The sequence below is a fragment of the Mobula birostris genome, chromosome 13 (assembly GCF_030028105.1).
Source record: "Mobula birostris isolate sMobBir1 chromosome 13, sMobBir1.hap1, whole genome shotgun sequence".
In the NCBI taxonomy this organism is placed as follows: Eukaryota; Metazoa; Chordata; class Chondrichthyes; order Myliobatiformes; family Myliobatidae; genus Mobula; species Mobula birostris.
Window position 1 is genome coordinate 17,474,738 of NC_092382.1, and position 27,468 is coordinate 17,502,205.

Sequence of the window (27,468 nt, forward strand, 5' to 3'; positions counted from 1 at the left end):
CCAATTTACTTTTCCATGATTCTTCGCACACCATTGTAATTATCCGTCCACTAATTCAATACTGTTTCGTATCGCCTCCTACTATCTTTGACCAAGTTCATGATAAAAGTTGGAGTGTTGTGTTCACTATTTCAAAAAGGTCACCCATTGTGACATCTGCCTAATACTAGGTACAGTATGTTTTTTCCTCAAGTTGGCCCATTCACAGACTATGTCAGGAATCCTTCACAACACATTGTGCCACATGATCCCCTTTTGGAATTAGGAGGTGGGAATAAACATCAAGAAAGTTGAGGTCAACAATGATAACAACTCTGTTGCATTTGCTCGTTTCCAAAATCTGTCAAGTTATCTGCTCCTCATTATTCCAGTGGCTTTGTGGAGGCCTATAGAATACTTCCAGAATGATACTGCCCGTACTTTTTCTGACTTTCACCTATACGGGGTCTGTCGATAGGCCCTACATGATGTCCTCTGTTTCTGTAGCTGTGATACCATCCCTGATTAGCAATGACATTTGTCCCCGTTTCATCTCCCTCCATATGCATTCTGAAACATCTAAACCCTGGAGCACTAAACAGCTAATCCTGCCCTTGTAACGGTCAAGTCTGTCTAATTGCGATAACATGTACCATCCATGTACTAAACCATGTTCTAAGTTACTCTCATTCTCAATGCTAATTGTATTGAAGTAAACACACTGCAAACCATCCAACTGACCAAATGATGCCCTGTCCAAAGCCGATCCTTCCACAGTCAATCTGAACATTGCATCTCTCCTTAGATCAGCCGCTCCATCATCTGACCTAACATTTTGGTTCCCATCCCACAACGACTGTGTTTAATCCGACTCCAGCAACTCCAGCAAACGAGGCTGCAGGGACACTAGTTCATCTCAAGCACTTTTAGGCTTCTTCGGTCTCAGTCCAGCTATTTCCTACCTTCCTTGGTACAGAAATGCAATCTCTAAAGAACCAGTGTTTGAGTAAATAAAACTCATCAAACTTTCTCCTCACTGAATCAATGGAAACTCCGAGTCAGATGGGTTCTCTCCAGTTGGTGCTCTCAGTCCTCGGCCCGGTTCATTGGTGCTGTTACCTCATCTTCAGTTGTGGTTTTCTCCCAGTCGTGGGCTTTCCTTCCAATAAATCTTTCAGCCCAGGTCTAACTTTAACCAGAGAGATAATGAAGCATGTTAACAATACAAAGGATAACAAAGCATTAAACTCATTGAAATTTAAATCTTGAACGCATATATAATTATCCAAGTGAAGAAATTTATAACTGTCCCTCACACTTAAAAAAAAACTGACATGGGATACAAAAGAACACACACAAAATCCCGGAGGAACTCATCAGGCCAGGCAACATCTGTACGTCGACTCTGCTCTTTTCCTTAGCCGCTGCCTGGCCTGCTGAGTTCCTCCAGCATTTTGTGTGTGTTGCTTGTATTTCCAGCATCTGAAGATCTTCTCTTGTTTGTGATGGGATACAAAGAAGTCATCACTCAGCCATGGTATAAGATGCAAGTAATAATACATAGGAGTAGGATTAGATGATTGGATCATTCTCGTCTGCTCCACAATCGATCATGGAGGATTTTATTTCCCAACACCGTATTCTTGATTCCCTGCTATAATTCTCAACCTATTTAGCAAACCAGAACATGAATATACCCAACGATAGCCTCCACCACCTTCTGTGGTAAAAGATTCCACACATCACCCAACCTTTGACTACAGTAATTTCTCTCATCTCAGTTTTAAAGTGAAGTTTCTTTATTCTGAGGCTGCACTCCCAGATCCCAGACTCTCCGTCTAATCAAGACACAATCTCCATTCTCATGTATCCATGCTTGGTGTAAATAATCACCTCCGCCCTAACTCCTCCCCCCCATTAATCCCCAACCACCATCCCTCTGAACACAGGCCCAGGGCCATCAAATGCTCCTCATGCATAAAGCTCATTATTCCTCACCTTATTCTTGTGAACCTTGTTATCAATAACTGTACTGAACACATTCCAGGATTAGCAGGACAATTGGTACCACTATAACTGACTGGGAAAAGCTCTGGTTTCTCTACTCTTTGACCAACTCTCACAAAATGAGAGCTGCTGCACTGGACCATTTTCAGGAGATTTAAAGTGTTCCAGGGTGAATGTATTAAAGAGAAACTGGAATCACGAGAAACGCTCAGCAGGCAGGGCTGTGGGAAGAGGGACAAAGTTAACGATTCGGTTTCCTAATCTTTCGTTAGAATAGATTCAAACATTATTCAGTTTTTGGTGGACATTCTCGGGTTGTTTTCCTTGGAGCGGCAGGGACTAAGGGGAGATGTGATAGAGGTTTATAAGATCATGAAGGGCACAGATAGGGTAGACAGAATCAGAATCTGGTTTATCATCACCGGCATTTGACGTGAAATTTATTAACTTAGCAGCAGCAGCTCAATGCAATACATAATCTCACAGAGTGAGAGAAAAAAAATAATAAATGAAATAAAACATAATAATAAATAAATAAATCAATTACGTACATTGAATAGATTGTTTAAGAATGTGCAAAGACAGAAATACTATATATTAAAAAAAATGTGAGATAGTGTCCAAAGCTTCAAAGGCCATTTAGGAATTGGATGGCAGAGGGGTAGAAGCTGTTCCTGAGTGTTTGCCTTCAGGCTTCTGCACCTCCTACCTGATGGTAACAGTGAAAAAAGGGCATGCCCTGGCTGCTTGAGGTCTTCAATAATGGACGCCGCCTTTCTGAGACACAGCTCCGTAAATATGTCCTGGGTACTAGTGCCCAAGATGCAGCTGACTAGATTTACAACATTCAGGGATTCTATTTGATAGGTTTCAACCCAGTTTCCCAGTTGCACACAGCACCATTTCACAACAGACTGAACTCATTCCAAGGCAACGTACTAAAAAGCTGCCAATGAAATGAACACTCAATGGATAAAGATAATCTGTGGAAAGATAATATTTCAGGTTTAACACCCTGTGTCAGAATGGCTTTGAACAATTTCTGAGTTGATTTCAGGTCTCCAGCATCTTGAGTGTTTCTTTCATTTCCAGCTGCTCACAGACAGGTGAGAGTGAGTGGGAATTTCCAAACACGGTGAGAATACTGAAGCTGGGGTCAATAACCAATGATGCAAGCACTGAACAGCTCATTCCAGTTACTCACTACCTCTGTGTATTGAGACTACCTCTCAGGTCTCTCCGATCTTTCTGGTCTTTTGTATCTGTGCCCATCGGCTGGGAAACGAATCCAGGTGTATGTGACTGGGCAGCAAAGGTTTACAGACTACGCAAGGAAAAAATAGGCTTGACTGTACCAGTGATGTCCACCTCCATGGCACTCTAAACAATATTTCGAAGAATGCAACAGAAGCCAGCCAGGAAAGTTAACAGCCTCAGAGCTGAGTGGTGTGCACATTAACGCATTGAATCTTCACAGCCATGGCCAACACTTCACACATCCAGGCTGCCGGTCCCACATGCTTCAAATCAACCGCCACCATGCCTGTACCAAAGAACTCTACACATCGAGAACAAAGCGACTACTGCCCGGTGGACCTGACACCAATCAGCATTGAGTGCTTTAAACGGACATCAAAAACCCCTTCCCTCTTTCACTGGGCATTCACCAATATGCTTTCCGACCGAATGGCTCTATGTCAGATGACAAAGCATCTCTCATTCACCTTGGCCTGACACATCTAGAAATCAAAAACTTTTGTGTCAGAATGTTGCTTCTGGATTTCAGTTTGGCATTCAAACTATTGTCCCATTGACCTTGCTGAACAAATTCCTCCTCCTCCGTCTAAACACAGCACTGTGCAACTGGGTGGTGGACTTCCTAACCAACAGACGACAGACAGTCAGGGTTCACATATGGTCCTCCCTTCCCATCATACTCAACTGTGTGACCCTCAGCCTTGTGCTGGGACCACAACTGTACACACTGCTCACACACAATTGCAAATCTAAACTCCCGAGCAAGGCCTACCCGACATCAGGCACACATACACATAATGATGCTGCAAAAATGCCAGTAATATCATTAAGGGCCCCATGCACCTTGGTCATGGATTGTTTGTCACATCCATCAGGGAAGAGGCTACGCAATATCCATGCCAGGATAATCAGCCTCAAAACAATTATTTTACCTCAGCAGTAAGCTTGATCAACACCTGCACTCATTAACCCACCTCTCTACACATCCACTACCACTAGTTTAAAATTTCCTGACCTGAAGGAGTCGAGTAAAGCTAATATCGTTTGGCAGTATTGGAGAGGATCGACGATTATTGACTCTTCATTCAAGAAAGAGTGATCTGCATGAGATAGCCTCTGCTAAAGCAGAAAACGTTGCGCACTGTCTATTCTACAGAGGGAACGGACAGTTCCTTTCAACTGTTTTATTTTCGTCATCGTGAATCCTGAGCGCAAGCAGGTATCGGCTGGGACCAGTAGGAACATCAGCTCCTCAAAGAATGTTTTACTTCAAGAACGCCTCTCCTAGTTGACTGTATAAATCTCTTGGACTTTCAAATTTACCATTCTAAGAACTGTGTTCCAATTTACCTCTTTAAGACTGTGTTCGCATTTACCGCTTTAAGAACTAATACTGAGTTTGGCGGTTTGTTAAATGGCCGCACAGCAGTTTACTTCTGGTTAAGGTTTTTGTTTGTTTATTTTTTTTTATTAATGTCGAGCAGAGTTCAATAAATGTTTGTTTGTTTATAAAACCTGACTGATTTCTATATTTATTGTTGCCGGTCACATGACAGAGTCACCATATGTCCAGGCACTCCTGTGCCAAACGCCACCTTATGGACATACAATCATTATTTTTAAGCTATCATACTGTATGTATACTGTTTTTTTTATTATTAATGTGGTCTCTATCGTTTTTCTCTGTCTTGCTTTGGATCCACAGTAACAATTATTTTGTTCTCCTTTACACTTGTGTACTGGAAAGACATTAATCAGTTTTGAATCCTGAACCCTGGGGAAAATACCACGACCAACAACATTATCTATATTCTCTCTTGCTTTTATAAACTTCTACAGTGTCACCCTCATTCTCCTGTGGAATCAGGATATATCTCGGCCAACCTCTCCGTATTACTGGGCCCTCTAGTCCATGCAGCATCCTCAACAATCTCTTCTGTACCCTCTCCAGTTTGATAATCTCTTTCCTACAATAGGGTGAACACAACTGTACTCGGTGTAGTCTCAACAACAATTTATATAACTACAATATAATGTCCATAATCGAGAACTCAATGCCGTGCCTGATGGAGACCAGCATGATTAAACCTTCTTTTCGCCCTTCTATACTTGTATGTCCACTTTCAGTGAACTGTATACTTGTACTGCCAGGTCGCTCTGTTCCACAACACCCCGTGCTCTCCCATCCACTATACCAGTCCTACCCTGGTCTGATTGTCCATGTTGCACCATCTCCCATTTCTCAGCCCATCTCCATAACTGACCTAAGGACCCCTTGAAACTGATTGTGACCTGTTGCAATCTGAAGCAGACTCCCGAATATTGTGTCATACTTGTTAACCATGCCATGTAAATTCATGTCAAATTAATGGCATGATCAATGAGTTACAGAGGTCTCAATACTGACACACACTCCACTCGTCACAAGCCCCATTCATTAAATATGTTTTCATCATCAGACTCTGGTCTGACCGTCCTCTGCAATCCCCAGTGAATCCCACGTGCCCCAACCTTTCAGATCTGCTGGCATGCAGGATCTTGCCAGAGGCTTCACCTTTACCAAAGTCCACATGGACAACATCACTACCCAACTTCATTTATCCTTACAGTTCTCTTCAAAAATCTCTAGTATACTTGACAGACATGACATCCCACTGAGTGGTGCAGACGGTGATTTCCCCACAACCAGAGTCCAAACGCTGTAACTTCAGCTTCACTACAGACTGAGGAATTCCGATCCCAGCTGTACAGTTACCAACCTGGACTGAAGCCTGTATACTGCAATTTCCATATCTCCGAGACTCCATCCTAATATCATAACCCACACACAAACTCCCCTGGTACGCTTTATTTTTTTGTACAATTACCAATCTGGACTGCAGCCTGTGCATTGCCAGTTCTATATTCTCAGAGACTCCTTCCCAATATAACTCGCACACAGACACCCCTGGGATGTATTGGTGCCGGCAATTTGCCGCGGTGTTCCTGCCATTTCCGATTCACAAACTAAGGTGAAACTGGAACCCAATGATCCTCTGCCGAGGCCGGGGCTCAGGCAGGTTCACCGTTCAGTAGATTGTGAGAGGATGCAGATACACTTAAACTTGTCCCTAGCAGCTAAACTGAGCACATTTGATCACCATCTGAGTGCTGTGTGGGATCTTACCCAGCACAGCTGGCTGCCATGTTTCCCACAGTGTAGCAGGAACAAAATGTAAAATTATCAAATAGAAAATGCTGGGAACTGAGTACATCAGGCTACATCTGTGAAAAGAGAAATAGTGAAAGACCCAGTTTCAGAAGTGGGACTCTCCAAGATGCTGTAGATCTGCTGAGCGTTTCCAGTGTTTTCTTCTTCTTGCTTTAAATTGCAAACAGCTGTAGTTTTTTGTTTCCCCCCTCTATTTATTGCACAAATATTAACTGATTGCAAATTGTTTGGCACACCCCGAACTGCTCAACAATTTTGTGTAAATGCCACCTTCACCCCCACCAGTTTGTAAGCTCTGAGTACATTCCGACTCTGGTGTAATACATCCCATACAGTCAATGCTCACAGCATCCTTTCCTGCCACTGTCATTCTCTTGCATTTGCTCCTGAGGCCACTGTCTCTACGCTGAGAGGCGGTGACCACAGAGATATGAAAATCTGCAACACCCCTAGCAGCTCTGACGGGCTGTTACCCTGGAAACGGAGGAAGTGGCTCACCAAATTTAACCGAAAAAGGAAATAACAAACTCACCACAGATGCCGTGCGTTACATTATGACAAAGATTAACACTGCAGCCATTTTGTAACAGTGAAACTAAAATTATAACGGCTGATTTTACCCTACATCGCGCTGTATTCAGTGACACCTCTTTGAAAACTCAATGTGGTAAAAAAAAACACTTCACAATGTAGGAAAAGTTTACAAGAAAGATTGCTGAAATATATTGAGATACATACTGGACAGAGGATGAACAAGTTGGTTGATACATATCATTCAAGTGATGGGATACAGGTTCCCCCGGTGCAACTCAACGGATGAGTTTCGTCCCAGCATCACCACCTGAGCCCCTCCTAGGATCAGAGCAACAGGTACTGAGCACGGCTCATCTCAGGCGGGTCGGTGTAAAAGTCCCAGAACCCGGACCGACCCCGGCAGGTTGCATCCAGGAAGCGCGACGAAGCCGTCAGTTCGGGGAAGTTAACGGGCCTCACTGCCCAATATCAGGCCACGCCCCACGGGACCGACCTCAGTTCTTACCGATGGGAAATTTTTGGTCTCGTTCCCCACTCAGGACCGGCCTCAATACTCACCGAAGGGAGCTTGATTTCTTTGCCCCGCAGACAAGTGAGCCGTCCACAGCTTCCCACCAACGATCCGATTCTACACAGCACGTAAAGAAAACCAACCGCCCATCCGGGGGTTGGAGTACTTGCTAAATGATAGCCGCGTCATCAGTGCGTGGGCGGGGCCTAGGAAGCAAAACTCTGCAGATGCTACTGATATGCGTCGAAATAGGAGTGGGAAGCGGGATCACGTGATGTGTTGAGCGACTCCCACCTGAAACGGTGACTCTGCTCCTCGCCCCTCACACGCTGCCCGACCCACTGCCGCATTTTCCACATTATTTCATATTTACACCAGCTACATTTTTAATATTCCCTCTTCACCTTCCCCGTCCCCATAGCTCCATCCACCCATTCCCCAGCTCTCAGAGTTACGGGTTCAATTTCCATCCCGTTCTGACACACAGTTCAGACCCAAACAGGAATTGTGCAGGTTTCATTCAAATCACTTCCATGCTTATAAATACTAATTTTTATTCACATTCCACCGGCCTCACAGGACAACAACACTAAAACTTCATGTACGAAACATCAGGAGGTGGCAACTCAGTCCCTCAAGTAATCAACAAGATGGCGGCTGCTCTCCCATTTCAGCCACATGTTTCTACCTGATCCTTATTTCCTCGATCCCTTCGGTCTTCACACATCTGCTGATCTCTGTTTTATGTGAAGACGATTACCGACTCTTCATCGTCCTCCAGGAATCAGGCTGGTGAATCGTTATAACAAATACTCTCTAACCTCTTTGTTAATCCTCTATGGAATTAATTTCCATCTTCTGCAGCCCCGTGTTGTCCCAACCACTCACCTCCCACCCCTGTCACTATTTCCACCTTCCCACCTCCCCCCTCAGCTGGATCCACCTCTCACTCCCCAGCTCTTGCCCCATCCCCACCCCTCACCTCTTTTCTCTGACTATTTCCCGTCCACTCTCAGTCCAGAGGGAGGGTCCCGGCCCGAAATGTTGACGGTCCATTTCCCTCCACAGATGCTGCCCGACCCACTGAGTTCCTCCGGCAGTTTGTTCTTTGGTCTGTATGACTCGTGTTAGTGTGGGGAGTGGGATTTTACACCATATTCCAGGTACAATCTCGACAAAGCCCAAGTAATTATTATGGTAATTAGTTCACTTAAACACGAGGAATTCTGACAAACGCTGGCAACGGAAAGTAACACTTACAAAATGCGAAAAGAACTTAGCACATCAGGCTAAGAGTGTGGAAAAGAGTAAACAGTCGACATTTTGACAAAAAAAGCCTTCTTCGTTCCTGAGGAGGAAGGGGGAAGATATCTGAATACAATTGGACGGGGAGGAGAAAGAGACGAGCTGGAAGGTGATAGGTGAAGTCAAGTGATGGCAGGTCAAGAGTGGAGGAGAATCAGAGACTTCTCAATAGGAGAAAGGGAAATAGGTGACCCAGAGGAAGTTATAGGCCGCTGAGGAGAAATGAAAGCATGACAGTACAGAGTGCGAAATAGAGATGTTTGGGGGGGGGGCGGTATTTGTTTACAGGAAGGAAAATTCAATATTCATACAATCAGGTTGGAGGGGCCTCAGATGGAATATAAGGTGTTGCTCCTCCACCCACAGGGTGGTCTCACCTTGGCACAAGGTGAGGCCTTAGATCAAGACATCGGATGAGGTATCAGAGATCTGTCTCTGACAGAGAAGGAGAGAGAGAGGAAGAGAGAGAGAGAGAGAGATGAGGAAAGGGGACAGAAGTGTCAGAGATAGACCAACTTATACCCAATAACTCTTGCAATAAATTCAATATACCTTTGACCTCCCTCGCTGCATACTGTACCTCAGTCTCTCACCATTTAAAAGACACTCAGTGTTTCTGTTTCTCCTGCAGAAGTGGGTAATCTCACATTTCCCACTTTGGGCTCCAGCTGAGCTGATGCTCCCATTCACATCTCCTGCCTCCGTTACCCCCGAAACATCACAACAAAAGACAGAGAACATAGAACAGTACAGCACAGAAACAGGCCCTTCGGCCCACAATGTTGTGCTCAGCCAATTCAATTAGTGATCAAATGTCCAAATCAAGTAATTCGTTCTGCCTGCACAATGGCCACAATACTTCTATTTCCCTCTCACTCACGTGCCAACCTAAACATCTCTTGCAAGTTCCCAATATATCTGCCTCGACTACTACCCTAGGGAGCACATTTGAGCCACACCACTCTCTGTGGGAAAATAAACCTGCCTCTCACATTTCCTTTGAAAATACCCCATCCGGCATTAGACATTTCAACCCTGGGAGAAAAATATTTTCTCTCTCTTCTACCTATGCCTCTAATAATTTTATAAACCTCATTCAAGTATCACCCCAGCCTGCACCAGTCTAGAGAAATGGACTTGCGTAGAACACTCAATTTAAATTCGTTCTCCTACAGCACAGAGTTTGTCCAACCTCTCATTATAGTTCATGCCTTTCAACCAATATCCACCCACCCCACTGGAAACTCTGCTTCGTTGCAGAACGAGGAACATCCAGCTCTATCTGTAGAAGCATAAAGCTGGGCCAAAGCCAAAGCCAAAACTCTGCCAGTTCCATAATCCTAGATTCCTCATCCCATGATTATAGAAGCATCAACACTCCCAGGACTCTTTCCAGTCGGTAATATGATGCAGTATCTTGGCTATTCCTCGTTCTAAAATTAACACTCTTCCCCCATCCCACAACAGAACTGGAACATGATGATGCTTGAACTGGGCGGGGAACCTGGCCCATGGTCACCAGTGAGTGGGAATATATTTCAATATATAACATTGGAGAAAGATAGGAACAGACAAGTTAGAAAAGCGTTTAATTGGAGTAAGGGGAATTATGAGGCTATCAGGCAGGAAACTGGAAGTTTAAATTCGAAACAGATGCTCTCAGGGAAAATACGGAAGAAATGTGCCAAGTGTTCAGGGGATATTTGTGTGGAGTTGTGCATAGGTACATTCCAATGAAGCAGGAAAGTTATGGTAGGGTACAGGGACCATGGTGTACAAAGGCTGCAATAAATCTAGTCAAGAAGAAAAGAAAAGCTTACAAAAGGTTCAGAGAGCTAGGTAATGTTAGAGATCTCGAAGATTATAAAGCTAATAGGAAAGAGCTTAAGAAGGAAATGAGGAGAGACAAAAAGGGGTCATGAGAAGGCCTTTGCGGACCGGATTAAGGAAAATCCCAAGGCAGTCTAGAAGAATGTGAAGAGCAAGAGGATAAGACGTGAAAGAGTAGTACCTATAAAGTGTGACAGTGGAAAAGTATGTATGGAACAGAAGGAAATAGCAGAGCTACTTAATGAATACTTTACTTCCGTATTCACTATAGAAAAGGATCTTGGTGCTTATAGTGATGACTTGCAGCAGACTGAAATGCTTGAGCATGTAGATATTAAGGAAGAGGATGTGCTGGAGCTTTTGGAAAGCATCAATTTGGATAAGTCACCGGGACCGGAAGAGATGCACCCCAGACTACTATGGGAGGTGAGGAATGAGATTGCTGAGCCTCTGGCGATGAACTTTGCATTATCAATGAGAACAAGAGAGGTTCCGGAGGATTGGAGGGTGGCTGATGTTGTTCCTTTATTCAAGAAAGGGTGTAGAGATAGCCCAGGAAATTATAGACAGGTGAGTCTTACCTCAGTGGTTGGTAAGTAGATGGCGAAGATCCTGAGAGGAAGGATTTATGAATATGAGGAGAGGTATAATATGATTAGGAATTGTCAGCCTGGCTTTGTCAAGGGCAGATCGTGCCTTACGAGCCTGATTGAATTTTTTGAGGATGTGACTAAACATATTGATTAAGAAAGGGCAGTAGTTGTAGTGTATATAAATTTCAGCAAAGCATTTGATAAGGTGCCCCATGCAAGGCTTATTGAGAAAATAAGGAGGCATGGGATCCAAGGGGACATTGCTTTGTGGATCCAGAACTGGCTTGTCCACAGAAGGCAAAGAGTAGTTGTAGACGGGTGGGATAGTCAGACTGGCTGGTCATGTCTAATCAAATTATTGAGATTTCTGAGGACGTTATCAAGTAGCTTGATGACGGGGATGTGGGAGCCATTGCCTACTTTGACATTAACAACCTGTTTGATAAAGTTCTGCATGAGAGTCTGGTCCAAAAGGGAAAAGTCCTTAGAATTCAGGATGAAGCAAGTGGAGAAGCCAGGCAGTGCTTCCAGCTGTTTGTCTCTCTGAATGTAGGCATGAGACTCGCGGGGTGCTGCAGGGAAAGCGACTGGGTGATTGGCATTCATATTAATGATTTAGATAACAGATGAAAATGCGGCAAACTGGAGCAGCAAATACCTGGATTATACCGAGATGAGGATGCAATAGACAGCGAGAAAGACTACCGAGGGCACATGGTGCTCTGGACAAGCTGGGAAGTTAGGTTACAAACTAGCAGAGGACATTTAATGCAGAATATAGTGGGCTGTTACAATTTGGCAAGAAAAAAAAACAGGAAATGACTGACACAGTGAATGCCAATGTTCTGGAGTGTGTGACAGAACAAACTGACATGGGATTACAGATGACACCACAGTAAGTTGTATCCAGAAGCTACCAATGCAAGGCACACTCAAACGATAAAGAACCACTAATAAACAAAAGGGAAAATAACTGACTTCACATCATGTGGCATGAGCTTCATTATTACAAAGGTTAACACTGCAGTGAATTTGTAACTGAGAAACAAATATTGTAATGGCTGATTTATCTTGCGTTGTGTTTTATTCCATTAACCCTGTGATAGCTCTAGCTAATTCAGCGAACTTTATTTGAGTATGAGAACCGAATTCAGGAGAATACTGCGAAGCTAATGACACTTGAAGAGGACATTGAAGATACAATTAAACTCTGCAAAGAGTGATCTTTATCCAATGATAAAATGCTGAAAAGGATCATCAGTCTCGAAAATAGAAACAGGAGAAGTAACATGCGAATCCTGGGTCTTGAAGAATCAATTGAAGGTGCTGACCCTACAAATTTTTTGCAAACTTTCTGAATCAGCTTTTCCCTGCTTTATTCACTTCCGAGCTGACTTAGAAGCCATTGTCCTTGGCGGCGAAACCCAGCTCGGTCGGACTAGCCTTTCATGAATTTCAAATTAAGGACCTTTTAATTTGCCATACCCAGAGAGAAGGAATGATCGATTTCCAAAATTACAAGGTTAGATTTGTGGAAGACTATTCGCCTGAAGTTTTGGCTGATTGCATGAAATATAAACAAGTTATGTTGGAATCTTATAATAAAGGATATAAACCATCCCTTCAGTTCCCCGCACGTCTGAGTATTGTTTTGAAGAACGGATTGCGAAAAAGAATAAGTTCAGTTGAAGATGCAAAAGAGTTTCTAAAGGATGAAGTCTAACACTTATATTTCTTATTTGATCAAATTTTTTCTTCTGTTAATATGAATTTGAAATAAGGTTTTATTAAACTCATGTTTTCGCTGTTCATATATTGTCTTTTGTTATATATTTTTTTGATACTACTTTATTTTATCCCGTTTTGAGGCTTTATTTTAATATAGCTTTCTTTGAATTTGTTTGAAGTGATCCTTTCATATTTTTGAATACCGAGTTATTTTACTTTTTATGTTGTGTCTTGGTAGGGACATAATGACCTTGCAGGACTGGAGTTTTTTTTTCTGTCAACGGGATTTTTGGGGGCCGGTACTTAGTTCTCAGCTCGCTGACTGTCTATTGGTCAGCTTTCTCGCTTTGGGTAGGGGAGGCGGTAGGGCCTATTTCTCTCTGGGAGCTCTGTTGGGTTGAATGTATGATTGTTCATTTGAATACCTTACTTTACCGTTTGCTTTCTAGTTTTAATAACTTATGGCCAGATCTTTTAATTACTTGTTGATTGGTATTTAAAATGGTTCAAAATATTAACCTGTTTAGTTTGAATGTGAAAGGGCTGAATCACCCCACCAAAAGGAACAAAGTGTTTGCTTATATTAAAAAAAATAAAAGCACCCATTATTTTTTTTTACAAGAAACACACATACACAGCTGTGATACCTTACGTTTTTTTTTTACTGAGTGGAAGGGTATGCAATTCCAGTCTTCGTTTAAGGGAAAATCACGTGGAGTTTCAATTTTTGTAGATAATACAGTTTCCTTTATTCAGCATAAAGTTGTTTCGGACCCTAATGGTCGATTTGTTATTGTATCAGGGAGTTTAGACAGTAAGTTGATTGTTTTTGCTCATGTTTATGCCCCCAACATAGATGATCCAGGATTTTTTGAACGTCTATTTTCATTTTTGCCAGATTTGTGTACTTACGCCCTTGTGATGGGACGAGACTTTAACAGTTGGTTAGATCCAGTATTAGATCGCTCATTTATTAAACCAGCCACACTTAGTATATCAGCTTTGTTTATCCAATCTTTTCTAACTAAATGTGGTATAGTTGATGCTTGGCGGTTTCTGCATCTGACGGACAGGGAGTATTCTTTTTTCTCTCATGTCTATCATTCTTATACTGGGATTGACTTTGTTTTTATTGATAGTCAAATGATTCCATTAATTCGATCAATTGAATATAAAGAGATTGCTATCTCTGACCACTCTCCTGTAATTCTATCTTTAAATCTTCCTGGTACTATCCCCATGTGTAGATTTTGGCGATTTAATTTAACTCTGTTATCCGATGAGGATTTTTAAAAAATTTATGGAGAATCAAATTACCCTTTATTTTTGAAGAAAATACATTGGAAGAAGCGTCTAGCCTTATTAAATGGGATACTTTTAAAGCATACATCCGGGATCAATTATTTCTTATACTGCAAACATCATTAGAAAAGCTAACAAAGAAAGAAATGAATTAGCCAATCAGTTAAAGCAACTGGACCATAAATATGCTTCGGTACCTGATCCTGAAACATATAAGAGACGTATTGAAACTAAAACTAAATATGATCTTCTTATAACATATCCAATTGAAAGCCAACTTTTAAAAGATACAAGACAACTTTACATTCATGGACATAAAACTGGTAAGCTACTGGCTAATCAATTGAAGCGATTTTCAGCCAAGCAGCAAATTAAAGAAATACATAAAATTAATGGGGATATGACAACTGACCACCTTGTAATTAATGACACTTTTAGAGAATTTTATTCTAAATTGTATAGTTCTGACTCTGTTAATGATAATATTGCAAAGAATAATTTTTAGATCAATTAAATATTCCTAATCTTTCGTTAGATGATCGTAGGCAATTGGATCAACCTATTTCCCAGGATGAAATTGCTCAGGCTATTTGAGAATTGCATTCTGGGAAATCCCCAGGACCCGGTGGATTCTCTGGAGAATTTTATTAGGGTTTTTCCTCCTTGCTTCTACCACATTTATGTTCTACCATTAGAGGAAGGAAGACTACCGCAGTCTTTTTACGGAGCTTCCATTTCGCTCATTCTCAAAAAGAATATGAATCCTACTGAATGTTCTTCGTATAGACCTATCACTTTACTCAATTTTGATACTAAAATTTTATCTATAGTGTTGGCCCACAGACTTGAAGATATATCTTGTGCATGCACCGGTCGTGCATGCAGCCTGGTACAGCCGTTCCGATCTATTCTTACTTTCTTCTTCTTACTTTTTAATTTACGTTATCTTTTGTATTTTTTTTCTCACGGTAACACGTCGAAGCTGCACGCTACCTGACATGCTGGTAGAGAGAGTTTTCTTTGGGTTTTCTTTAGCACTGGAAATGGTTACATCCCGACACGCCGGACAGAAGCAAGGTCGCATTGTATATTTCATGGACCAGCAAACACCGGCCGGCTTAGCGAACAGAGCGGCGGCCACCCCTGCTGAAATCCGGAGGAAAACACACAGAGGGGGATCACAAAGCCAAGGAAAGAGGACCGGGTCGAGACAACAGAGACTTTTGGAGAAGAGGAGTTCGGTGGGTAATACCGTTCCGGCTGACCGGAAGTGCACTGAGAGCAGTAAGCGTAAAGGAGTTCGGTGCTTACTGATCTGGCTAACAACGGATAGTGCAATCCGGGGTATATTATGATTGAGGAATGTGTTTGCAGACTGGATATTGAACTTTTTACTGTTGGACTTCGGCCACATTCCACCATGATACAACACTTGGCAGCACGGGAGGTCGTTCCTGCCCGTGGCCATCGAACATGCAGCTCCTCCCGTGGAGGGTCAGACACCCTGAGCCAATAGACTGGTCCTGGACTTATTTTCCATCTGGCATAGTTTGCATTCTGTTGTTTGATTGTTGGGGTTTTTTGTATTGCTATATTTACGCTCAATTCTTGGTTGGTGCGGCTGTAACGAAACCAAATTTCCCTCGGGATTAATAAAGTATATCTATCCATCTATCTATCTATCTATATTGATAGGATGCAAAACTGGGCTGAGAAGAGGCAAATGGAGTTCAACCCAGATAAGTGTGAGCTGGTTCATTGTATTAGGTCAAAGATGATGGCAGAATATAGCATTAATGGTAAGACTTGGCAGTGCGGAGGATCAGAGTCAAGTCAAGGCACTGTATATTGTCATTTCCACCATAACTGCTGGTACCGTACACAGTAAAAATGAGACAATGTTTTTCAGGACCATGGTGCTACATGAACAATACAAAAATTACACTGAACTACATAAAAAAAACACACAAAATTACACGAGACTCCAGACCTACTGAGGACTGCATAAAGTGTGCAAAACAGTGCAGGCATTACAATAAATAATAAACAAGACAGTAGGTTGGTGTCAGTCCAGGCTCTGAGTATTGAGGAGTCTGAATACTTGGGGGGAAAAAGAACTGTTACATAGACTGGTCGTGAGGGCCTGAAAACTTCGGTGCCTTTTGCCAGGTGGCAGGAGGGAGAAGAGTTTGTATGAGGGGTGCATGGGGTCCTTCACAATGCTGTTTGCTTTACGGATGCAGTGTGTGGTGTAAGTGTCTCCAATGGTGGGAAGAGAGACCCCGATGATCTTCTCAGCTGACCTCAGTATCCACTGCAGGGTCTTGCGATCCGAGATGGTTTCCGAACCAGACAGTGATGTAGCTGCTCAGGATGCTCTCGATACGTCCTCTGTAGAATGTGGTGAGGACGGAGGGTGGGAGATGGACCTTCCTCAGCCTTCACAGAAAGTAAGGACACTGCTGGGCTTTCTTTGCTATGGAGCTGGTGTTAGGGACCAGGTGAGATTCTCCGCCAGGAGAATCTTGGGGTCCGAGTCCATAGGACACTCAAAGCTGCTGCGTAGGTTGACTCTGTGGTTAAGAAGGCATACGGTGCATTGGCCTTAATCAACCATGGGATTGAATTTAAAAGGCAAAGGGTAATGTAGGACTCTGGTCAGACCGCACTTGAAGTACTATGCTCAATTCTGGTCGCTTCGTTACAGGAAGGCTGTGGAAACCATAGAAAGGGTGCAGAGGGGATATACAAGGATGTTGCCGGGTCTGGGGAGCATATCTTATGAGAATAGGTTGAGTGAACTCGGCTTTTTCTTCTTGGACCGACGGAGGATGAGAGGTGACCTGATAGAGGTGTATAAGATGATGAGAGGCATTGATCGTGTGGATAGTCAGAGGCTTTTTCCCAGGGCTGAAATGGTGGCCACAAGAGGACACAGGATTAAGGTGCTGGAGATTAGGTACAGAGGAGATGTCAGGGGTAAGTTTTTTTACACAGAGAGTGGTGTGTGGAATGGGCTACAATAGGGTCTTCGAAGAGACTCCTGGACAGGTACATGGAGCTTAGAAAAACAGAGCGCTATGGGTAACCCTGGGTAATTTCTGAGGTAAGAACATGTTCGGCACAGCATTGTGGGCCGAAGGGCCTCTATACTGCTGCAGTTTTTCTATGTTTCTACTTTCTATTCACATTCCTCCGGGCTCACTGGACAGGAACACTGAAACACTAAGTGAGAATCAGCAGGAGGTGGCCATTCAGCCCCTCGAACCATCACCAAGATGGCGGCTGCTCTCCCATCTCAGCCACATGTTTCTGCCCGATCCTCATTTCCTCGATTCCTCCGGTCTGCACACATCTGCCGGCCTCTGTTTTATGTGAGGACGATCACTGAGTCTTCACCACCCTCTGTGGTGGGGATTTACAGACATTCACCACCCTCAGAGTGGAGACATTTCCCCTCATCTCAGTCCCGGACAGTCCACCCCCATTTTCAGAGACTGGGATCCCTGGTTCAACCGGTAATGATATTGTGCATTTCAATGTCTTCATCTCTCAGTCCTCGATTCTCTAAATGAAAGGGTTATCACATTTGATCCTTCTTCATATGATGACCCCACCACTCCAGGGATCAGTCTGGTGAATCTTCATTGCACTCTCCATAACAAATCCTCTCCAACCTCTTTGTTAATCCTCTATGGAATTAATTTCCATCTTCTGCAGCCCCGTGTTGCCCCAACCACTCACCTCCCACCCCCGTCACTATTTCCACCTTCCCACCTCCCCCTCACCTGGATCCACCTCTCACTCCCCAGCTCTTGCCCCATCCCCACCCCTCACCTCTTTTCTCGGACTATTTCCCGTCCACTCTCAGTCCAGAGGGAGGGTCTCGGCCCGAAATGTTGACGGTCCATTTCCCTCCACAGATGCTGCCCGACCCACTGAGTTCCTCCGGCAGTTTGTTCTTTGGTCTGTGTGACCCGTGTTAGTGTGGGGAGCGGGATTTTACACCATATTCCCGGTACAGTCTCAACAAAACACAAATAATTGTCACTTTGCCCGGACCATTGGCCCCGCTTGCAGGGCAACAGTCTGCCGGTGTTTGCCCCCCAATGTGGTGAATCGCCACCACCGTGGGCTCAGACATTTCCACAGATGAGCCCCTCCTGTCCCCACCGGGACAAACATCCTGTCCGCCCCCTCTCTCACCGTCTTCATCCTCTCCCTCCCCGGGGAACCGGCATCAAACCGACGGGCCGAGCGGTCTCCTCCTACCTCTCAGCGACACATCAGACTCCGGCCGCAGGAGACGCTTCACAAACGCCCCAACTTCCCTCGGAGGGAAATGGAAATAAATCAGAAAGCGGACATTTACTTTGACGGTTGTCCCGCCGTGACGGAAAGTTCGGGAGACCGTGTCGGCGGAGGTAACGCCCTCTCGGCTGGTCCGCCTCCGCTATTGGTTGGAAGCAGTGATTGACATCGCCTCGCACCATTGGGAATAGCGCAGTGCGTGACTCTGTTGACAGCGGTGGGGAGGGGCTGCTCACGTGATTAGTAGCCCAGCCGTTAAACCGACCAAGCTCGAGCTCACCAGCGCGCGGGGCACAAAAGGCCCCGGATGATCGGTTGAGGTGAGAAGGGGTCTCCGGGTTGGGGGTCTCACCGGGCGGCGTTTCCAACACCGACTTCGGGTAGTTGCTGTGACTCCGGACTCCGTGACCCGCAATCCCGGGACAGTCCTGCTCTCTTCCCTCTCTCTCAGCCCCACCATCCGTACACGGGCCCCGGGGAGCTTCCGGCTGATGAGGGAATGGGAACCGATGGGTCTCTCAGACAGAGCTGAGCTCCAGCTGTCTAAATGCAAGGATCGGGAACTCGGAGAAAGGGAACAAAATCTTTTACATCAGCTGTTGTGAAAATCACCTTTGTTCTGCCTCCAGTCACAAACAAGAGAAAATCTGCAGATGCTGGAAATCCGAGCAACACACACAAATTGCTGGAGGAACTCAGCATTAGTACTCTTTTCCATAGATGCTGCCTGGCCTGCTGAGTTCCCCCAGCATTTTGTGTCTGTTGCTTGTTCCACCCCCTCTTGTTCTGGACTTTCTACCCGTGAGAACATGTTTTGTCCCACTCTCTCTGGGTACATAATGATATCAAACACCTTTGTCCTGGGCAACAAGTAGCTTTCACATCACAAATGTGCCAGACTCCAATGAGACAGACTACTGCCCTTCCCTCCATATTCATTGGCATTGCCATCACTGAGTTCACCACCGTCAGTCACCTGGGGGAGGGTTCAGGGGAAATATTTATGTACAATACAGAAACTGGTGTTACCTGTGTGTATTGTGGTGATGCAAAAGTTGCTGGAGAATTTGCAAGTGGGAAGAAATGGAGTGATATTTGGAAATCTGACTTTTTCAAGCATCATTTAGCAAGAGAATCACATATGGACAATGTGCAAAAGCTGTGGTGAGAAAATACTTCATTACCCGCTACGGGCCTGCTACATAGGTTATGTGAGAGTGCAGATGAATTCGATCAAACCTAGAGGACATCAAAGTTTTTATTGACAGTGATTGCTAGCTGTTAAAATGAATAGCTCAAAATATAAAATTTAGTGCCCACACGTTGTCACCGGGCAAAAAATTGCACAGCACAAGATTTTTCCACATTTTTTACACCTCCCTGATGCCCTCACCTACAAGATGTGCATCCAGCTGCAGCTTGTAACCTTGCACTTTAAGGAGTTGGAACCTGAAATGGATGAATTCTGGATCATCCAGGAGTCGGAGGGGGTGATAGATATGACATGAAGAGAGGTGAGTTACACCCAAGGTGCAGGACACAGGAAACAGGGTGAGAGTCAGGAAGGGGAATGCGGGTAAACAGCCATTGCAGAAGACTCTTGTTGCCACCCCCACAACAACAGGAAGACCACTTTAGAAACTCTTGGTGGAAGTAGTTAGGATAGTTACTGTGATCTCCGGACACCGTGACCTGCAATCTCGGGACAGTCCTGCTCTCTTCCCTCTCTCTCAGTCCCACGATCCATACACGGGCCCTGGGGAGCTTCCGGCTGATGAGGGAATGGGAACCGATGGATCTCTCAGACAGAGCTGAGCTCCAGCTGTCTAAATGCAAGGATTGGGAACTCAGAGAAAGGGAACAAAATCTTTTACATCACCAGTTGAGAAAATCACCTTTGTTCTACCTCCAATCACAAACAAGAGAAAATCTGCAGAGAGGGCACAGTTTTAAGGTGCTTGGAAGTAGGTACGAAGGAGATGTCAGGGGTGTTGTGTTCTTTACACGTACCGTGGGTTACTAATAACAAACCATATTCTGGCAGAATTGAACTTTTATTTAACAGCAACAAAACCACGTTTTACACTGCCATGCTTTTCTATCATTCTTCATTTCTGCGCATGCTCAGAACTCTGTCCAGTCACGTCCTGACACGTGATATCACCACAAGGGGTAAGTTACTTACACAGAGTGGTGAGTGCGTGGAATGGGCTGCCGGTAACTGTGATGAAGCCGCATACGTTAGGTTCTTTTAAGGGGCTCCTGGATAGGTACATGGCGCGTAGAAAACTACAGAGCTATGGGGAACTCTAGGGAATTTCTAAAATAAGTAATGTTTGACACAGCATTGTGGGCCGAAGGGCCTGTATTGTGCTGTATAAATGGGGAAGTCACTTACCCATGACCTCTGGTTGTCGTCCCGCCCAACATCAGTGGAAAAAGCTGCTTGCATTTACCCCATCTATACTCCCATAATTTTGTATACTTCTAACAAATCCTCAAAGCAATGTATAATTTCCGTGTTAATGCTTGGAGCCTTTTTTAGATGGATGAGATGATGAGGGGCATTGATCGTGTGGATAGCCGGAGGTTGTTCCCCAGGGCTGAAATGGCCAACATGAGGGGCGTAGCTTTAAGCTGCTTGGAAATAGGTACTGAGGGGATGGCAGGGGTAAGTTTTTTACACAGAGAGTGATGGGTGTGTGGAATGCACTGCCAGCAGAGGTGGTCAAGGCAGATACAATAGGGTCTTTTAGATAGGTACATGGAGCTTAGAAAAAAATAGAGTTTTATGCGCTAAGGGAAATTCCAGGCAGTTTCTAGAGTAAATTTCATGGTTGGCACAACATTGTGGGCTGAATGGCCTGGAATATGCTGTAGATTTCCATGTTCTATGTTGAACAGTGAAATAACTTTGGCTATCCTACAATCCTCTGATTACTCTCCTGTCACTAAGGATGATTTAATTATCTCTGCCAGGGCCCCGACAATTTCTGCACTACCTCCCGTAGGGTCCAAGGGAGCACCTTGTTATGCCCTGGAGATTTATCCACCCTAATCTGCCTCAGGATGGCAATCATCTCCTCTTCTTTAATCTGTACAGGGCCCACGATTTTAATGCCGCTTTTCCACACTCTCATTGATACTCTGTCCATCTCTTGAGTAAATGACATGGAAAAAAATATTTAAGATCTCCCCCATCTGCTTTGCTTCCACACGTGGATTGCCATTCCGGTCTTCCAGAGGACCAATTTTGTGTCTTATAATCCTTTTGCTTTTAATCTATCTCCAGAATCCCTGAAGATCATCCTTCATTTTTTCTGCGAGGGCAATCTCATGCTTTCTTTTAGCCATCCTGATTTATTTCTTATGTGTTCTCTTGCATTTCTTATACTCCATAAAAACCTACCTGCCTATCCCTGTTATGCAACTCCATTTTGTGCTTCACCAGGGTCTCAATATCTCTTGAAAACCAAGAGATACAGTTTCTATCTTTACCTTTTATTCTGAAAAGCACATACCCACTTTGTACTTACAAAATTTTGTTTGAAGGCCTCAATTTATCAAGCACACCTTTGCCTGATCCTAGTATCTAAATTCCAGGTGTTGATCCATGCCCTGAACACATCCGCCTTTCCTACACTGCTCTTTGTATTGAAATATACAGGGCTCAGCATATTCACTGCACCATGCTCAACGTTTTCATTCCTGGCTTTCCATCCTTTCCACAATCTGCTCTATTATTCAGGCTCCCATTCCGTCTGCAACTTTAGTTTAACCCTCCCTTACCCCCACATCCACCATGCAGCTCTATCACCCCTTTGGCTTTCCTCTCCCAGATCAATAAAAAGGAGGCGCATACCAGGTACAGGCAGATAGGAACAAATGGGGTACTTATTGTTACGTACCCCGTAACTGGGTTGCCAAACCAGCAGAAATGGAACACTCGTTGGAGTCTGGATTACTAGGAACTAATAAAGTTTTATTAAAGAAATAAGTAATACAGTACACTAATCGTAAGGATATAAATGCAACAGGTTAGCAATGATAATACACACATATACACAGAACTAGGGTAATAGGAATCAAACAAGCTCTATCGCAGTCTAGGGGTAAAATGATCAGTCTTAAGTGAAGCAGAGTTCAGTTCAGTTTAGTGCAGTTCGCAGTACCGTTGGAGAGAGAGAGAGAGATGCAATTTGGTTTCAGGCAGACCTTTTGATGTTTCGCAGTTGGTTTCGGGCAGACCTTTTGATGTCTTCTAATCCCACTGTGGTCACCGACTGTGACCCCTCCGTTCCGGATATGATCATTCTTCCACGGTGAACCCGGCACCCAGGCAAGGGTGGACACACACCCCAGGTTCCCACCTATCGTACCTTTACACCCTGTGAGCCTCTGGTCAGTTCCCGTGAACCGGCCCTCCAAACACTCACCAACTTGTGGGGGCACACTGCTCTTTCCAGGGTTTCATGGTGTGTCATGCCTTAGCAAACCTGTTCCTTTTATCCCCCTGCTGGGGTATCACCTGTCTATCAAACTTCAAACAGTTCAGGTTCAAAGCAACTGGTCTGTCAATATCTGAATTGTGTTTTTTTCCTGTTAATTCCTCTCTTCTCTCTTATTAGCATTTCAAATGTTTCTCCATTGTCTTTCTTATCTCTCTCATTAGCATCATCCGTCCGGTACCTCTGCTTGGTGTCACACATGACACTATGAAATACAGGAAATTCAAGTGAACACTTATGAAAGAAATAAAAGAAGGCATGAGGTTGCCCAGCAGACATGGTGAAGGAGAATCCTCAAGGATTCTGCAGGTGTGTTAAGTGCAAAAAGATTGCAAGGGAAAAAATTAATCCTCTGCAAGATCAGAATGGTAATCCACATGAGGAGACAAAATAGATGGGAGAGATTTTTTTTTGCATCTGTATTTACTCTGGAGATGGACACAGAGTCTATAGAAGTGAGGCAAAGCAGCATCAACTTCATGGACCCTGTACAGATTACAGAGGTGGAGGTGCTTGCTGTCTTAAGGCAAATTAGCGTGGATAAATCCCCAGGGCCTGACAAGTTGTTCCCTGGGACTCTGCGGCAGACAAGTGCAGAAATTGTCGGGGCCCAAGCACAGATATTTAAATCGTCCTTAGTGACAGGTGATGGATTGGAGGATTGGAGGACAGCCAATGATGCTCCGCTGTTCAAGAAAGGCTCTAAAAATAAACTAGGAATTTATACGTTGGTGAGCTTGACATCAGTAGTGGGAAAGTTATTGGAATGTGTCTGCAGGAAATGGATATACAAGTATTTGGATAGATGTAGATTGGTTGAGGATAGGCAGCATACTGGATGAGACACTGTCTTTGGGAGAAGCCAGAGTGTGGTAGTAGATGGTTGGCTCTTTGACTGGAGGCCTGTGACTAGTGGTGTGCCACAGGGATCGGTGCTGGATCTGTTGAGGTTTGTCATCTAGATCAGTAATCTGGATGATAGTGTGGTTAACTGGATCAGCAGATTTCTGGATGACACTAAGATTGGGGGTGTAGTGGACAGTGAGGAAGAATATAATGTCTTGCAGTCTGATCTGGACCAGCTGTAGAAATGCAAAATGGAATTTAATGGAGACAAGTGCGAGGTGTTGCATTTTGATAGGACCTGGGTCTTACACAGTGAATGTTAGGGCACTGAGGAGCGCTGCAGAAGAAAGGGATCTGGGAGTACATGTCCATAATTCACTGAAAGTGGTGTCACAGTTAAATAGGGACAGAAGGAAAGATTTTAGCATATTGGCCTTCATGAACCAAAGTACTGAGTACAGGAGATGGATGTTTTGTTGACATTGTACAAGACATTGGTGAGGCCTGATTTGGAGTGTTGTGTGCAGTTTTATCACCTACCTACTGGAAAGATGTAAAAGAGGTTGAAAGAGTTTAGAGAAAATTCACAAGGATGTTGCCAGGTCTGGAGGACTTGGGTTATAAGGAAAGATTGAACAGATCAGGACTTTATTCCTTGGAACATAGAAGATTGAGTGGAGATTTGATGGAGGTATACCACTATTTTGAGGGTTATTGGTGAGGTAAATGCAAGCTGGCTTTTACCACTGAGATGGTGTGGGACTACAACCAGAGGCCATGGATTAAGTGTGAAAGGTGAGACATTAAGGGGAACATGAGGGGAAACTTCTTCACACAGATGGTCATCCGGGTGTGGAATGAGCACAAATGGTGCATGTGAGCTGAATTTCAACATTTAAGATGTTCGTATAGGTACCTGCATGTTAGGGGTACGGGAGTAGGGAGTTGAAAAGCCTCAGCACCAACTAGATGGGCCAAAGGGCCTGTTTCTGTGTTGTAATTTACTATGACTCTGTGTCAAGAACATGAAATAATACTAATGTTTACTCTAATTCCTTCTAACAGCTGAGCAGACCAACCATACATCTGAGTTGGAGATATTTACATGGCGTTAAAACTGTGGCACTTTAAATCAACAGTACATACAAGAAAATCCCAGCTGCATGTTAACCAAGGCTATTTGTGTGAGAGTGTTTCAGTTACTGTGGGGCCAGGAACCCATGCAGCTCAGTGGGAACAGGGAATAATACCAATAGAGAGAGTCAAACTGAGCCAGGTTACAGATTGGAGATGGCAGAAATGCCGCATTCTTAGAGAGACAGGAAGAGCATCAGAGAATTTGATGGTCATTCCAGATACCAGCACTGTGCCCAGTTACAACATAATTTCTCTCTCCAACTTGGGAGGAACTACACTGCAACAGTGTGATGCCAGATCACACCTTGACAACTCAAGGGATCTCATCTGAAATGTTGTCCTACACCCATTGATGGATTTTGTAAATCTTTTTACAGGTTAAAAATGGCAAGGAATTTGTCTACGTGAATCTCGAACACAACACGCCAGTTTTGCTGTCTCTGTCCAGATACTTAAGAAGAGGAGCAAGGGATTCACTCGATCATCCTTCCTGCTCAGACTGTGGGGAGGGATTGTCATCTGACCGACTGGCATGCCCGTCATTTTACATATGGGGAGAGGCCGTTCATCTGCTCAGACAGTGGGAATGGATTCACTTGGTCATTTCAACTGAAGGTGCATCAGCAAATTCACCTGTTCTGTGTGTGAGAAGGGACTCAGTCAGTCTACCCACCTGTGGACACGAGTCAGTTCATACTGAGCAGAGGCTGGTCATCCGCTGAACTTGTGGTAAAGGATTCACTCGGTCATCTGACCTAATGGCTCACCAACGAGTTCACACTGGGGAGTGGCCGTTCACCTGCTCGGACTGGGGGAAGGGATTCACTTGCTCATCTAAACTGAAGATACATCAGCGACTTCACACCGGGGAGATGCCATTCACCTGCTCAGACTGTGGGAAGGGATTCACTCAGTCATCTGAACTACTGGTACACAAGTCAGTTCACACTGGGGAGCGAGCATTCACCTGCTCAGACTGTGGGAAGGGATTCACTCAGTCATCTGAACTACTGGTACACAAGTCAGTTCACACTGGGGAGAGGCCGTACACCTGCTCGGACTGTGGGAAGGGATTCACTTGTTCATCTAAACTGAAGGTACATCAGCGAGTTCACACCGGGGAGAAGCTATTCACCTGCTCAGACTGCGGGAAGGGATTTGCTCAGTCATCTGAACTACTGGTACACAAGTCAGTTCACACTGGGGAGAGGGCATTCACCTGCTCAGACTGTGCGAAAGGATTCACTTGCTCATCTAAACTGAAGGTACATTGGCGAGTTCACACTGGAGAGAGGCCGTTCACCTGCTCATACTGTGGGAAGGGATTCACTTGCTCATCTAAACTGAAGGTACATCAGCGAATTCACACTGGAGAGAGGCCATTCACCTGCTCAGACTGTGGGAAGGGATTCACTCGGTCATCCCAACTACTGCTACACAATTCAGTTCACACTGGGGAGAGGCCGTTCACCTGCTCAGTGTGTGGGAAAGGATTCACTCAGTCATCTAAACTGAAGGAACATCAGAGTGTTCACACTGGAGAGAGGCCGTTCACCTGCTTAGACTGCGGGAAGGGATTCACTCGGTCATCCTACCTACAAGCACACTGGTCAGTTCACACTGGAGAGTGGCCGTTCACCTGCTCAGACTGTGGGAAGGGATTCACTTGCTCATCTAAACTGAAGGAACATCAGCGAATTCACACTGGAGAGAAGCCGTTCACCTGCTCAGACTGTGGGAAAAGATTCATCCAGTTATCCCACCTTCAAGCACACTGGTCAGTTCACACTGGGGAGCGGCCGTTCACTTGCTCAGACTGTGGAAAGAGATTCACTTGCTCATCCCACCTGAAGGCACATCAGCGAGTTCACACCGGGGAGAAGCCGTTCACCTGCTCAAATTGCGGGAAGGGATTCACTCAGTCATTTCACCTGAAGGTACATCAGCGAGTTCACACTGGGGAGAGGCCGTTCTCCTGCTCAGTATGTGGGAAGGGATTCACTTGGTCAAGTCAACTACAGAGACACCAGTCAGTTCACACTGGGTAGAGGCTGATCAGCTGCTCGGACTGTGGGAAGAGATTCTCTCAGCCAAATCAACCAAATGTGCATCATTGAGTTCACACTGGGGAAAGGCTGTTCACCGGCTGTGAATGTGGTAAAGGATTCATTCAGTTATCTATCCTTATGACACCCTATGGGATTCACACTGGGGAGAAAGTTTCAATAAGCTGCATGCTGGATATTTGTCCATCACTGTTGCTGAATGCTATTTCGAGAGTGACTGTCGGTGCTGAACTCTGCAATTATTGCTGCTGCTCACCCCACCCAGTTCTGCACCCTGGTCACTGGGCATGGGAGGAGGTTCTTCTGCTGCATATTCACCTTTAATGGGACTGGAGTTTTAATA

The 27,468-nt window shown here is 44.5% G+C and overlaps 1 protein-coding gene and 1 long non-coding RNA gene across 2 annotated transcripts in view; both read right to left on the reverse strand.

The window, feature by feature from the left end:
- Window positions 1-27,468, reverse strand: part of LOC140208482 (uncharacterized) — a 65,427-nt gene that overhangs the window by 20,933 nt on the left and 17,026 nt on the right. The gene's annotated exons all lie outside the window — the stretch shown is intronic.
- LOC140208465 (uncharacterized) lies at window positions 8-7,659 on the reverse strand. Its single transcript, XR_011888792.1, has 3 exons — window positions 7,547-7,659; window positions 7,193-7,306; window positions 8-1,168 (listed from the first exon to the last, which is right to left on the reverse strand). It is a non-coding gene; the product is annotated as an uncharacterized lncRNA (long non-coding RNA).